Source organism: Chiloscyllium punctatum, chromosome 2 (assembly GCF_047496795.1).
Source record: "Chiloscyllium punctatum isolate Juve2018m chromosome 2, sChiPun1.3, whole genome shotgun sequence".
Taxonomy (NCBI): domain Eukaryota; kingdom Metazoa; phylum Chordata; class Chondrichthyes; order Orectolobiformes; family Hemiscylliidae; genus Chiloscyllium; species Chiloscyllium punctatum.
The window spans coordinates 39,155,493-39,168,164 of record NC_092740.1 but is presented as its reverse complement, the minus strand read 5'-3'; the positions used below and the strand labels follow the sequence as shown (position 1 = coordinate 39,168,164).

The 12,672-nt window shown below is 40.7% G+C and overlaps 1 protein-coding gene across 11 annotated transcripts in view; it reads right to left on the bottom strand.

Moving 5' to 3' along the window:
- lhfpl2b (LHFPL tetraspan subfamily member 2b) overlaps positions 1-11,955 on the bottom strand; it is a 171,275-nt gene extending 159,320 nt beyond the window's left edge. For 3 of the 11 annotated variants that reach the window (XM_072547317.1, XM_072547326.1, XM_072596257.1), the window contains exon 1: positions 11,784-11,955. The gene's annotated coding sequence lies outside the window, so the exon portion shown is untranslated. The other 8 variants (XM_072547406.1, XM_072547345.1, XM_072547353.1 and 5 more) reach the window with 7 other exon arrangements.
- Between the last annotated feature and the right edge of the window lie 717 nt (positions 11,956-12,672).

The window sequence follows — 12,672 nt, the reverse complement described above, 5'->3', positions numbered from 1 at the left end:
TTTTAGATTAGAATCAATCTAAACATCATGGCATAGACAGAGAACACAGGGGGCCAACACCTTCAACATATTGTCTAGCTATCACCATTGTTAACAGCTAACCCGAGAATGCAATTTTTTAAAGAAAGGTTTTATGATTTACACATAAAAGAAGTGAAACTATCACGGTATTCTAACAGATGAAAGGCTTAACAGAATCAACTTTTCAATGTATAATTTCAGTTACATCACACTGTAAATTTTTGCTATAAACTGTGTGTTAGGATTGAGCCCTCCACTACCACCTGATGAAGGAGCGACGCTCCGAAAGCTAGTGTGCTTCCAACTATAACCTGGTGTTGTGTGATTTTTAACTTTGTAAAATTAAGCAGGAACACTGCCTAATGAGTCAACCCAGGCAAAGCCAAGAGTGAGTCTTCCTTCAACTGCAAAAATTTGCCTCTATAGAACTTGATTTCATTTATTTATTGTTATGTGTATTCTGTTACAAATTCCAGTGAAATGTGAATTCAGCTTCGTTTTCATCTAGAAACTCAAAGGCTTCAATAGAGTCATAGTTATACAGCATAAAAACAGGCCCTTCGGCCCATCATGTTGATGCCAACCATCAAACTCCAAACAGGATTAATCCTATTTTAGGTTAGGTTGGTCCTACGGTGTGAAAACGGGCCCTTTGGCCCAACCAGTCCACACCAACACTCTGAAGAGCAACCCAGACCCATTTCCCCCTGACAAATGCACCTAACATTGTGGGAAATTTAGCATGGCCAATTCACCTGGCCTGCACGTCTTTGGACTGTGTGAGAAAACCAGAGCAAACCCATGCAGACACGGGGAGTATGTGCAAACTCCACACAGATAGTCAGGCGAAGCAGGAATCGAACCTGGGACCCTAGTGCTGTGAGATAGCAGTGCTAACCAGTGAGCCACCATGCCAGTGGTTGCACTTGCACTTGACCCATAGCCTATTATGCCTGTCATTTTAAGTGCTCATCTAGATGTTTCTGAGATGCTCATCCAGATGCTTCATCCAAACAATCACCATTATGAACTCATACAGGTGTGCAGTACATGCATCCTAAAGGATTACATTTCAATGCATTATCCCTGTTTTATGTTATTCTGTTAATACCTTAAACGTGTGCTTCATCGTTAGAATCCTGTGTATGTCTATGTGCATTACAGAGTGAGTGCTTTCATTGCTTTTACATTTCAAGGTGTTGCGTGACAAATGTTAGACTTTTCTTCTGAGTTAAACTTACCTGAAAGCCTGTTTCATCTCCACCAGTAGAAATCACATCACTCAAAGTTTAAAGTATTCTTTCTGAAACACAGAACTTGAACACAGAACAAATGGAGAAGTTTCATTACGACCTAAAAAATGATTCTGCTGGATATACTCTCATCTTAGTTATTTATTTCAATAAATAATGACAATGGAATAATTATATGTACTTCATGTCATTCATACCTCAGGGATCATGTATGCACATATGTGCGTCTATGCTTCTTTGTACCTCAGTTGTTCAAATTTAATACCCTTAAGAGAATGTGCAGGGAGGAAAATCTACCAATTAAGAACTTGAAACTGATCCAAATGAAAACCTGGCCAAAAAATATAAAAGTCTCCAGACCCTACTTCTTTTCCCCCCAGTGATTGATAGAGCAAGCAATTTCAATAATATTGGCACAACTAGAAAGATATTTCACAAAAAATATATATTTCATCAAAATATTTTGTATTTTACAAGGATTAAGTTTGTCTATATAATAGCCAATAATGTCAAAAACGGTATGCAGGAACTTGTCTTTCTTTTCAAATTAAGTACCAAGTAAAAGGTACAGTCACCATCAACCTATCAGCCCTGAGGGCTGCTCTCTCATTAGAGAAAGATGACTGCTGGTATGCTAGTGCTTTAACCTGAGGGTCACCATGTCTCAGGTGAAGGGAGAAGTCAATAAGGAGAGTCCTTCATGGTAGCCTCAGCAAGGGAAGGAGCTGAACTCTCACTGTTTGGTGTTACTCAGCATTACAAACCAGCTGTCCAGCCAACCAAGCTAACCAGCCCCTATCTCGGAGTACAAACTATTAGGTCACTGATCATTGTCCCATGAGCAGCCACTATCATTATCACAATCATGTTCTATACTAAGGAACTTCAACCTTTTTTTTGAAGCTAAGTTGAATTATATCCATTTTAGCAGTTGTCCTGTTTCTAAGATCACAACAAGAATTATGTGGATCACTTTCCACCCACCAGAAAATGGGGTGAAAATGCAAACTCCACACAGACAGCCACGCAAGGCTGGAATCAAACCCAGGTCTCTGGCACTGTGAGACAGCATTGCTAAACACTGAGCCACTGTGCCACCTTTAGTTAATATTTTAACTGATTGTTAGTTATTTAATGTGATTCGCAGTAGCTCTGGAGTATACACAGAGCAGAAATATTTGGTCCATTTGAAAGCTTCACATCTGTTTCTCCTTAGCCAGATCACTGATTCACGGTGTTTAGGTGGCCAATGTACCAACAGAACATAAAAACAGTTCTACAAAATTGCACAAAAACATTTACATGTTTTATCTAAATTCAGCCTCAATGTTATGTTTGATGTGACTTTGAAGGGCAACAGCTCAGTCAAAGGAGTTGGAGAGATTCCCATTCCATCTGTAAACTCCCATAATGCACTTGCGCCATTATCCTCACAGCTGGTGTAAAGAATAAAGTTTAAAAGCAAGTTGTGGTGTACATTTATTGCACATTATTCTTATTACATGTAAACATGGGTTCTAATTTGAACAGAACCATGTATAGTTTAAAGGTTGATTTGCCTTTCCATATTGTGTAGATTAAAAAGAGGAGACATAGGTTTAGTTTCAGCTTGGGTTCTTTAGGGTATCAGGTCATCTAGAAATTTGTTTACATGCATTTAAATTGGGCTTTTAAGAACAACCATTGGGTGAAAAACTCAAATGCTTTAGAAAGCAAGGGTAGAGGAGAGAGAAAAAAAATTGGATACAACCCAGCCATAAGATGCCCTATGACATAGTGAGACAGAGACAGATATAAGTTTTCTCTCAAAACAAAACAGTGATCAATGATTATGCCAGTTTTTTTTTCCCCAGAGAGAACCTGGTTATTCAGAAAGAAAAAGGCCTGTAACATTAACAGTGCAACTTACAGCCAGCAAAACAATTAGCAGAAAAAGTGAAGTCTGAAGTGGCTTAGACACTAGCACAAGAAAAGTTCCAAAGATAGGAAGCTTTAGGATGTCAGAGTAGGACATCCTACAAGGCTATTAAATACATGTGTTTAAAAAAAACAGGTTAAGGAGTAAGTGAGCGGTGTTAGAAGTTTGTTTGATCTGTGGTAAAGATAGAAAACTGGATATCAATGAGACGAGACATTCAGTTAATAAGATCATTAACAATAGTTCCCCTTCATAGGTAACTCATCGCTACCAAATGAGAATCACATCTTGATGCCTGGAACTTGGTTAAAAGATGCAGCAAATTGATTTCTACCAGACTTCTTGTGTGATTCTCCCAGATTTCTTACCATAGTCCAATTTGTTTAGGCCCCTATAAGATTGCCCTCTACATTCCTTATCCTTTAGACATTTCTTTGTTGATTCTATCCATGTATCATATTAGTTTGGGGGTTGGGCATTACAAGTGAAGCGCTAATTGATTGTAGATATACAGTAGACGGCAACAAATCAATAGGGAGCAGGATTGATGGACCAGTTGCTCTGGTCCTGTTTGTCTTTTTCAAATGTTATGGTTCAAGTTGCTTGATGCGTACAAGTGTGAGAAGTCCCAGATTCAGTCCCATTTTGTGTTGCTGGAACTGCTAAATCACACCTCAGATCATTGTGTGATTTCTATAATGAGCTTCTTATTTAGGGCAATTTTCAAACTAAAAGAGGCTCACAAGAGAAGTCATGTATCCCAGTGCCCTAAATGAAATGGTTACTTTCAGTTTGTTGTCCTCCCAGTTCTTATTAAGCATAAGTATATTAATTGTTGTCTACAATTCTGCACCAATTTCAGTCTGGAAGGCAAAATCAATATTTCCCTTTGTAGTCCCTCAGGGAAGATATTAGACTTGCACACAATGGATCAAAGATTGACTGACAGGTTGCATCCATTGTTGTCATGTCCCAAAAGAAAGATGATATTTGTCAGGTTTTATGATGGTATATCCTAAGGTCAGCAGCCACGGCTCTTTGAGCAGAGAGGGTGATAGTTGTCCTGAAGAAGGTGGGAGGAGCTTTCAAGCCAGTGTCCTGCTCCTTTTCCTTTCTCTTGTCACTTCCTGTCCTTTCTCTTGTCCTTCCTGTCACTTCTCAGCAGTACAGTTTATGCAGTCAGTTGTGACTGGTTTGATGTGGCGCCACCTTATGTACTGTTTGTGAAAACTTCCTCCAACCATCAAGGTAATTTTGTTCTCTTTTCAAAAAGGTCTTCAAATTGTCCTTAAAACAGATATTCCATCTGTCATGAGTCCACCAAGTTTTGAAAAGAAAATCAGCTTCAGAAACAGATTACTTGGCAAGCGATGCAGTATGATCACAGTTGAAATGCTGAGAGTTGGATTTGAAGAAAGTGTTGGAGTTTGTTTGTCTGTCCTCCCCTTGACTGAGTATCCTGTGGAAATACGACCAGAGAAATTTTCTGGTGTCCAGACTCAAGTCTCACTGCCAAAGTAAAAGGCTGGTAATCACAACAATGCTCTAGAGTCTGACAAGCAAGGCCGTGTGATTGTGCTAACTCTCTTCAATATTGATCTCGGCCTAGTTAGAGAATTCATTCCTGACCAAATTTTACAAAGAGTCATGACTGTGTTCTAAACCAACACAAACTTTTCAACCTCAAGTCTGACAGCCAAGATTAAGGTGACACTTAAGGTAACTTCCACTATGGATTCACGCTGTATGGATCACAATGCAACATTTAGAGCTCCCCCAAATTCTACAATTCTGCATACAAATGGGTTTTTCTGTGGTTCAACATGGACATGAGCAAGATCTCCCGCTAGCTCTTGCCCAAATCACCTCCAAGCTCTTGATTTTGCTGTGTCATGATCAAGCAAGGAGGGCTGGATAGATTCCTTTCCTTGTCCCACTTCTTTACTGTCATAACAAAGTTTGCATTTAAAAAGTGAGCTGATGTTACTAATTTAAAAATATATTCGACAGTGTATGAGACTGATAACTCAATGTCAGAAAAAATTCCTTAAGTAACGAATAAACGAAAGATCATTTAACAAATTGCTTAAAATGTATAAATACATGCAAGTATTCATTTTGAAAAAGCATAAAATCTGCAAAGCGTTTTCTTAAAAGTTCTCTGGCCATTGGGGGAAAAAAGACTTATTCAAAGAGTGTGCCAAATGGAAGTCAAGATGACTGAGTGGTTAGCATTGCTAGTTCATACCACCAGGAACACAGGTTTGATTCCAGCCTCAGATGATTGTCTGTGTGGAGCTTGCACATTCTCCCTGTGTCTCTATGGGTTTCTGCCAGGTGCTATAGTTTCCTTCCACAGTCTAAACCTCTGCAGGTTAGGTGGATTGGCTATGCTAAATTGTCTGTAGTGTCCATGGATGTCTAGGTGGATTAGCCATGAGAATGGGCTTAGTGTAGGGGGGGCTTGCTTTGGGTGGGTCTGGCATTGGAGGGTTAGTGCAGAATTGATGGGCTAAATGTCCTCTTTCTGCACTGCCATGATCCTATGAAATGCTGATCTGCAGTCAGTCACCTTTCACACAAAGTCTCTTCCTGGATCAGTTATGCCTCGTTGAGTTCTCTTTTTCTGGGCACAGTGGTGTGGATCTGGACTTCTCATTTAAGAAAATCCAATTTGCAACGAAGAGGTCTTCCAATGGGTTTGCAACTCTTAAACCTTGACGAGAATGGTTTCAGAAAAAGAGAGAGCACAAAGGCTGTTTTCCCTGTCGCAAGTTCTTTCCGAGTGTGTTCAAAACCATTATGTTTTACAGCCATAAAATGGTCATGCGACCACTCTCGGAAATTGCCACAGATTCAGTGACTTCAGTCAAGCAGCTTGTTTTCTTTGTACTTTTTCTTATTCATTCCTGTGAACTGAGTGACACTGGAGAGGTCAGCATGTTTTGCCCATCACTAGTTAGCCTTGAGAAGATGGTGATGAGCTTCTTGAACCACTGCATTCCATTTGTTGTCAGCAGAACACTGCTGCTAGTAGGTGATAATAGAAAGAATGGTGATGTATTTCCAGGATGGTGGTGCTACCATGTATCTGCTGCCCTTGACCTCTTAAATATCAGTGATCCCAGGTTTTGAAGGTGCTGTCTAGGAACAGTTCTGAAGTTGTAGGTGGTATTTTCTTTGGAAAGTGTCTTTTTCAAAAAATTGAAGATATACTTTTACACATTCAGAGATGGGATCAATTAATACATCAGATAACATATCTTCATGACAATGGAGCGACTGGGAAATCACTGAATACTTTAACATCTCAGCCGTTACCTTTATTAAGAGGTCCTCATCAAGGGAGTGATCCAGTACTGAATCAACTGGGCCACTGCAGCCTTCTAATAACCATACAACTAGATCTTTAACAACAACAGAAATCTCCAGAAAAGGAGATTTTCTGTAGAGGGAGTCTTGATATGATGTAGATTACACAATAATAGGTGTAGATGGAAGCTTCAAATTACAAAAACATATTGATAGATTAAATAAATGAGCAAAAGTATAATGAATGGATTTCAATGTCAGGTAAGTGTGAGGTCATTCTATTTTGGAGCTGAAAAGGACAGCACAGAGTACTTTCAAAATGGGGAAAAGCTACAAACAGTGGCAATCCAAGGAAACTAGAGGGTTCAGTACATTTAAAGCATGATCAATACAGCAAATATTTAATAACGTTATTGTAATTCTGCCTTTATACCTGGAGCACAAATAGGGTTAGAGATTACTTTTCAGTTATACAAAGCTATAGGTAAATCAATCTACTGTTCGCACCACACCATCTTGGAGTTTAGATTATTAGAATCACATCTGGATACTAATGATTACGTTATACATACAGATCTAATAATCCAAGATTCCCTGAAATTTTGAAGACTCTTCTAAACTCCAGCAGATACAAGTCTAACCTTTCCTGTTAAGACGACCAGATTCCAGATATTAGTCTGGCAAAATCTTCTCTGAATTGCTTCCAACATTTTTACATCCTTCCTTAAGAAAGGAGGCAAATACTACACTCAGCACTTTAGAAGTCACCTCGCCAACGTTGTGTATAATTGAGGCGTCACCTCTATATTTCTGAATTCAATCCCTCTCGAGTAACATCCTCTCAGCATCTGCTTTATCAAGCCTCTCTTGGAATCATAGATCTTTTAATAAGATCACCAAGCATTCCTCAAAGTACTGATGGGCAAAAGCCTGACGTGCTCAGCTTTTCCTCAGAAGACAACCTTTTTATCCCAGAAGTATGCCAAGTGAAACTTCTCCAATCTATTTTCAATGCAATTACACCTTTCCTGAAGGAAAAAAGACCAAAGCGTACACTGGATGCAGTCACACTAAGGCCCCGGAAACTGTAGCAAACACTCTCCTACTTTTTTTCTCCATCCTGCTTGTAATAAATACCAATGTTCCATTTGCCATCCTAATCATTAAACCTCCAGGTTGTTTTCCAGTTTCATGTAACACATTAAACTCCATCTGGACCTCTCAGTTCAGCAGTCTCTCTATTTTAAAATGCATAGTGTGGTTCTATTCTTCACACCTAAAGCTCCCATTTTCCTATATTATACTCCATCTTCTCAATTTCTGACCATTCTCTGAACAGATTCTCTTCACAACTCGCCTTTCCACCTATCTTTGTGTTGTCAACATTATAGTAACCACACACCCAGCTTTCTCATCCAAGTTATCAATATAGACTATACATATCTGAGGGGGCACTTGCTCAGAGCCCTATTGCACGCTGTTAGTTTCAGTTTGCAAAAAGAAATTCATGTATCCTGACTTTCTACTTCCTGTTAGGCGGCCAATCCTCAGTAAGTAAATTACCTCCAACACCATGAGTTCTTTTATTGTTCTAAGTGGCACATTATCAAATTGCCACCAACCCCATGCAATAACTGACCTGGAGCCAGCACACTGATAGGAAATGCATAGATTAGAAAATATTCCGTTATGCAGTAGTGACAATCTGGGCTTTATGCTTCCGATTTTCAGAATGCTGCCCTTGATTGGCATTCACACATGCACAAGTAAAGGCCATTGGGGAAAAAATGAGCCTCGGTTGATTTTACCAATTTTTTCCACACAGAGCCAACTGAGCCATTTTGACTTCATAAAATTAAAGTTAACACAATGTTAAGAGATAACAGACTGCATTTAAAATGAAGCTCAATATATTCAGTTAAGAATAATGAGGAGAAAGAAAGGCTTTCATTTGTATGGCAGCTTTCACAGTCACAGGATGTCTCCAAGCAGTTTACAGTCAATGAAGTACTTTTTGAGTATAGTGACTTGTTATCCAGGAAATAAGCCAGTCAATTTGCCACAGCAAACTCCTGCACATAGCAAACTTTTCCACATAGCAACCTGATAACAACCAGATTATGTATGCTTGTATTATTGACTGAGGATAAATATGTGCCAGGACACCAGTGATACTATGCTCTGCTTCAAAATACTGCTATAAGACCTTTTACACCCACTGGAACAGTTGGTGCCTTGGTTTAGTATCTAACCTGAAAGAGCACCTCCCACAGTACATCACTAGATGGTCAGCGTTGATTTTAGTGCTCAAACCTTCGATGGGCTTGGGTCCAGAATACATTATTCAGAGGCAACAGTGTTTCCAACTGAACTACAACTGGCTCTACAAATATAACTTCTCACATACTCAATTCCCAGTAGATTCAAATTGCCTACTCACATTAATGTTTCTTCCTAACTGCTATATAATCCCTATGACCATCACCAGTACTCCATGTTTTATTCAACTCTTATGTTGATGGGTTGAGAGCCTTTCAATAAATATCTTAATTTGCATCAGTGTAGTAATGAATTGCAAACACTGATTCACTGGGGTTTTGTACTGCTACATATGTCTATTCATTCTCAGCTTCACCTCATGCCAGTCAATGCAACCCCACTTACATATGTGCCTTTGCTATTGCACATGGAAGCAGCAGCATGGTGGACCAGCGACAACTGAACCATTCCTTCCTTCAGTTATCGGACAAAGGCCAGAATAATTACTTCTTCCCACAGCTGTGAAACAGCAATTGAATAGCATGTGTCAATAGCCAGCTGGCTCACAATAGGCACAAACATGGTAAGGCCATTGCTAGTCAGCTATAAGTTATCTAATGTTACTCCATCCCTTTTGATTTTACCCTCACTTTCATCCCCTCGATTCTCCTGAAGAGCATGCTACATGAAGTACAGATTTTCTGTAATGCCTAAACATTATTTGTATAACTTACTGCCTCTTCTACCACACACGCTGAGTCCAAACTATTTGCACTCAAAACAGAACATTTATATGTTTTAAAATGACAATTTTTTGAACTAGTAAGGTACTTGCAAATTTGTGGCATGTGAACTGCGTACATCTCACCAGACACTCTGGCTCTGGAAAAAAAAATCAGAATCTTCTTTACTGATTACAGATACTGACTAATACCAACTGTGCATTCTCACATTATTGCCAGACATTCTTTTTCTCATTCAAATATCCATACATTCATATTTCCGATAAGAATCAGTCCTTATATTTCACATCTAATCCTGCTACGTTTTGTCATGTTGCCTCAGTTGAGGCCAACTAACTGAGTACAGATATGAATGAAACCTCAGCTTTCCCAGGATGCACCACTCCAAATGCTGTTATCCAGTGGGCAAACCTCTCATTTTTAAACAAAATTCTTCTCTTGATGTTTGCATTGGCTTCTTTTAGAATTGGCTCAGTATGGCTTTAAAATATATCAATGCAGCATTAAAGCTGTTTGGAAAAAGTCAAACAGCATCTTAGTGGAGGATTAGTTTAAATTTCACTTTCCCTTCCAAAAAATGATTTCAATCCTCTTGCATTTCTGCCCCATTGCCTGTCAAGTCTGTACAAAACGTAATGGACTTGTTGCACAATTTTAAGTGCCTGAACTTGACCTCATATCAAGCAGATTTGGGCAAAATGCAATGCCTCTGAAGTGATCATTCGAGAGTCAGAAAAAGTGGACCAATTGGAAAATGGACAGACATTTCCCTCCACAATCAGATATCATTAGTAATCATCTGAAGATTTGAGAATAAGTTTCGCTGTATATCCCACTCTGGAATGGATTTTAATGGTTCACTAAAGTTCCTTAGGGAAGGAAACTTTCCATCTTGACCTGATCTATTCTACATGCCTCTCAGACCCACAGCAATGTAGTTGACTCTGAATTGCTCTCTGAAACGGTGTAATAAAGTGCTTGCTTCAAATGCAACTAGGAATTGACAACAAATGCTGACCAGCCAGTGGCACATCTGTCTCATGAATGAGAAAAAGTTTCACCTCCCTGTGTTAATGTATTTCTGTTCTGGAAATAAGAGAAAAATGCTGAAAAAACTCAGCATGTCTGGTCGTATCTGCAGACTACGGAGAAAAAAAAAGAGTTAATGTTTCGAGTCCAGTGACCCTTCCTCCCCAGTTGACCCGTGATGACTTCCATGCCTGAGGGTTAATGGACACAGTAATTGCTAGTGGGTCAAGAATTAACCTGCAGTTTGTTACCAGCGAGATGCAGAACGTTGATCATCCGCTTCTCTGTCTCTCTTGAGAAGTTCCTGCAGTGCTTCTCTCCCTCCCCCCCCCCCCTTTGATCTTCTTCCTAGACTGTTTTTAAGTCAAATTAACTCTTTCACAGTAACGTTCAAACCCCGCAATGATATATGCCATTAGACAACACAACGCTGGTTATCCCAATACAATGCCGTTTCTGCAAGTCTCCTCTCTCAAACATTAAAACCGGGCTCCTAACTCGGCAGATGTCAAAAACACCTCCCCCGTCCCCACACACCCCACTGATTCTCTGCTTTAATTACTTCAAGCCAATGAAAATAAAGGAACAGATTGCAGCAGATCCTTCCCCCCCCCCCCCCCAACTGAATGTTGTCCCAATGCAAGGTGGCATTGGTGGGTGGGGGTCCAGGTGGAAAGGTTATCCCTCCCTCACTATTCCCAAGTGAAAGTCAGGGAAATATACTTGCAATTCGGTGCTGGGAGCGAGCCGCTTTCCCTGCACTGTCCTGCCTGGTGCTCTCTCGGTTTCCTTCTCCCCCTCCCCTGGAACAGGGGACAGTCAGGATCAACACAGTTAAGAGCTGCCGAGTCACTCACACTCTGGACAACCACAAGAGAAAAGCGGCTCTAATCTCCTCCCCCTCTCATTCCTTCCTTACCGTTTCCCTTGCTCCAATCGGTTCCTGGTCGTTAAAGTATGTTACTCCCCAGGAAGCGTTGACTATAAACAGTTCCCACCCGCGGTTTTTGCTTTTTCTCCTACCAGGTTGTTACTGGTGGTTTTCCCCAAGTCCCACGTATATCAGCAGTTTCCCAGCTGCTCTCCAGAGTTTCCAATATCCACACCTCACCAGGCTGCTGACACGTTCCCAATCCCGTCTCCCTCACTTTCCCACACACACACATCTCACTGTCGCTGGGATCAAGCTTCCTGCCTCAGCTTTGCCTTTGTATTCTGCTCAAGTCCTGAGCCCACTCACAAACTCACCCACTGTAACTGCACAGAGGGCGGCTCGGTTACTGCAGGTCGATGCCGTCTCCTGCTGCAGCTTCTTCTTCTCAAGAATCGGAGTGCTTGAATGAGCAGACCCGGTCTCCTCTTCCCCCGTCTCCTTTCTTTTCTCTCAAACACATGCACGACTGGAGAGGAATCTCATGATGTCAGAGCTCCACCTCCTGGGACACAGGGGTGTATATCCAGCCACACTGACCGCCCACTCACTGGTACTCTCATGCTTACTAATCCCACAGCCCTGTCCTGTGGGCTATCTTAATGTGAGGGAGGATCTGTCAAGCTCTGCCTTCAAGAATTAACACCTGCTCAGAATCAGTCACAAGCATATTGCTGATGTTTCTACTGCTTTATATATGTGTGCACGTACACAGTGCTTCAATTGCACTGATCTTTCCTCTGAGTACAAAATATTGAAGGTAAACTGCTCTATTCTTCCAACAGATTAATGCCTGGTGTCAATTTATTGTACTGTATGAATTTGCAGAACGTTATCTGGATGCAACATATACACATTCTACGAGCTGGTCATGCTTTTTCATTTTATTTAGAAAGGCAAGTTTTCATCCAGCTGAGAACTTCCAGCAAACCATGGCATACTTGCTTCTGTGGTGAAACACGGTGCGTTTAGATTTAGGGGAACAGTAAAGAGTGAGAGATTGGGGTGTTGAAGAGGAAGCATCAATTGCCTCATGGCTTTCTGTCAAGTGGATGTCTCCAGGAAAATGATGGCTTCTGCTGACCCTTGGGTAGCTGACCCTTTTCAAATTTGTGCCCCAGCCATACCCTTTAGTCACCTCAGTGGGGCTGGGAAAATCCAGCACAAATAAGGGTTAGGAGAGATATGGGCCGGTTGCTGGCAGGT